At 34.4% G+C, this 3,197-nt stretch overlaps 1 protein-coding gene across 14 annotated transcripts in view; it reads left to right on the top strand.

The window, feature by feature from the left end:
• DOCK9 (dedicator of cytokinesis 9) overlaps positions 1-3,197 on the top strand; it is a 129,305-nt gene that overhangs the window by 54,563 nt on the left and 71,545 nt on the right. The gene's annotated exons all lie outside the window — the stretch shown is intronic.

Here is a 3,197-nt window from a genome sequence, read left to right on the forward strand (position 1 = left end):
GATGTCAAGTATTAATGTTAAAAGCAAAATTTTAAGGCAAAGACAAAAAATAACACTCTTAAATTATGGCAAAGTAAAGACTGCATAAAATTAGAGTTAAGTTCAATTACATTTTGTTCTTACATGGGTTGTAAAATGTTTTGCATAGCTTCTTGTGTGGGATTTTTGTTGTGGGAATTGTATTAAATTCAGTCACCCTTCCAGATGCTTTCATTTGACCTTTATAATATTACTTTCATGTGCTCTTCATTTTAAAAAAGTTAAGGGCTTTGGTAAAATGTTTGTCAGTAGCAAGTGCCAAAGAAAAGAATGTTTTTTGTTGTGATTCTGCTATGTATTTACAGTACAGCATGTAACTGTTTTGTTAGGCACAGCATACCTGGAAAAAACCCTTGGGTTTTAGGGTTTTGTTAACTTTGATAGGAATAGGCAAAGTTTAATAAAAATGTATTTTTAAAATATTTTAATTTCTTAGTGTAAAGTTGTTTGAAGATTTATGCAGAGATACAACAGCTTTACAGAGGATTATTTTTTCTAAATATTGTAATATTTTGAAAAATCTTGTAAATTTGTTCAACTTGCAAGTTGCATATTGAGATTTACAGAAATTGTTTTGCTTTAGGGGTAGAATTTTGGCCAATTCCACTGCAACTAATTTGATTCATGCTTTCAAAACAATCAAACAACAACAACGATAACAAAAAGGTTCATAAACACATTCGTGGTCTTCGTTTTCCAAATCTTATATCTTTCCTTCTGCTCTTCTGGTACAGCTTCCTCTGCTTTGGTGCCTTTCTCTCTCATAACATAAATTACCCATCTCAAGGCTGTTTCTGGCTCTTCTTGTTTCTCATTTAGGTGATGGCTAGTTTCTAGTTGTCAGCCTGTGGCTCTGTTACAGGCTATTGAGGGCAATACTATATTCATTTACATGATCAGAAAACATCGATATTTTCAGGAGTTACAAATAGAAAGGCCCTTCACCAAAGGGAAGTGCAACCACAATAGGTGCACTTCACCGAAGGGAAGTGTAAAATCCTGCACCTGGGGAGGAACAACCCCAGGCACTAGTATGTGCTGAGGATCACCCAGGTGGGAAGCAGCTCTGCAGAAAACAACATGGGGTCTTGCTGGACACCAAGTTGGACATGAGCAAGTCATGTGTCCTTGATGCAAAGAAATGGGCCGTCCAGAGAGATGGAGTCCCCATCCCTGGATGTACTTAAGAGACATGGGGATGTGGCACTAAGGGACATGCTTTAGTGATGGTATGCAGTTGGTCATGTTGATGGTTGGACTTGGTGATCTGGAAGATCTTTTCCAACCTAAATGAATGATTCTAAATCTATTGGTATCCTGGGCTGCACTAGGTAGGCAAAGTGTTTTCAGCAGTTCAAGGGGGGTGATGCTTCCCCTCTACTCAGCACTGGTGAGGCCATACCTGGTATTATGTCCAGTGCCATCTCATTCTGTGATTCTAGGTTGGTTTGTTTGTTTTTAAATTCTGAAAATCCTTTTTTTTCCTACATTATCTTTCCTTGAAGTAGTGTCATATTTTCTGTTCCATCAGTTCAATTCATGTAACCTGGAATATCCTCAGACTTTGTTAGAAGTTTTAAAATTTTTATATAATTTACTATAATTATTATAAACTTACATATATATATATATGTATATATATAAAACTTCTGCAAGTAAGATTTTGGGCTAATACAGTAATTTCTAAGTAAAAATATATTTTGGACTTTTAAAGTTTATAGTTGTCTTGAATGTTATGCTGTGTTCTACAGTACTTTCAGCTAGTTTGTTGTGGCACTCTGGGTGTTCAGAACTGCATCTAGAAATTTGAGACTATGTATGGGTCAAAATTAGGTGCAAAACCGAGATTAGTGAATTTCCACTTCCCTGAAGCCAAGAAGTGATTCAGTGGTGAGAAGAAATGGTTTTAGAAACAGCTGTTTTCTCACTTGAACTGTCGATGGAGGGACAAGGAAATGAGACTTTGAACTATAAAATATTATGCAAATGGTCCTATTTGAGATACATGATTTTATTATTATTTTATTTTTAATTGTTTTGTATACCCTCTGGCTGATCCTATTAAGATCTGTTAAGACTTTTTTTTGCATTGCAAAAAGTCCAGTCACGTAATATATGCAGCCATATAAATACATAGCTTAATCACTAATTCACTGATTTGTGAAAGCAGACAAGTGGTGAGATGCACTGCCTATGTCAAGGATTTTAACTGTGAAAGTTAAGGGTTACTGTTCTTAAGATTTGTTGCTTACTTCCTTACTGATTTGAATTGGTAAGGCTGCCTTAGATCTGGAGACCACGTTTTTTTTTTTGTATCCTCTTTGACAGAAACTTATATTTGGTAGAAAGCTGAATGCTTTGCCAAGCAGTAGTTATTCTGTAAATTGAAGAATCTGAAGTCTGGTGAAAACCAAAATGTAATTTGACATCAAATTTAACTTAAAAGAAAACCACCATCAAGTCTGTCTTGTTGTTTATTTTAATGTTTAACTAATGAGTTTGTCAGACTTTTTTAATTAAAGTGATGATAATACAGAATTTTCATTTGTTGGCATTTGAGACTTGTGAATTTATTCTCAGGAACATGAGTCAAGCTAGGTAGTATTTGTGAGGCCTGGACTTAAATCACAGAAAAAGGATGACAATGGTTGAGGAACAAAGGAGGAATGATTGATTCCCAACTTCATGTGTATTTAAAATTTGTAATAATCAATGTATTCACAGTTGAGACTGCTTATGACAACTTCTGGTATAAAAACCCAGCATACGAAGGATTCTCGCTCAAATGTTGTTTTGTGCTCTTTTATCAGTAGATCTTGGTTAGTTTTGCTTCCAGGTGATCTGAATACATGAAGACTTGATACTTGTAATGTGGTACTTATTGTCATATTTTATTATTATTTTTTTAATCTTTACAAGCAAAATGATGGGAGAGAATGGAAAACGGGCTAATATTTTTTATAGTTCCATTCGGTGAAGTAGTACGCGTAACTTCAGAAGGTCAAATGTCAGACAGTAAAAAGTATAATAATATACTTGTTCAAAGTGCGTGCCTTTGTTAAAATGTTGAAGTACAAAAAGTGTTAGATGAATAGCATCATTAGATTTGTGAGTAGACAAGATGTAAAGATGTCATAAAATCTTTTATTTTATTATAG

This window comes from Anser cygnoides, chromosome 1 (genome assembly GCF_040182565.1).
Source record: "Anser cygnoides isolate HZ-2024a breed goose chromosome 1, Taihu_goose_T2T_genome, whole genome shotgun sequence".
Classification (NCBI taxonomy): Eukaryota; Metazoa; Chordata; class Aves; order Anseriformes; family Anatidae; genus Anser; species Anser cygnoides.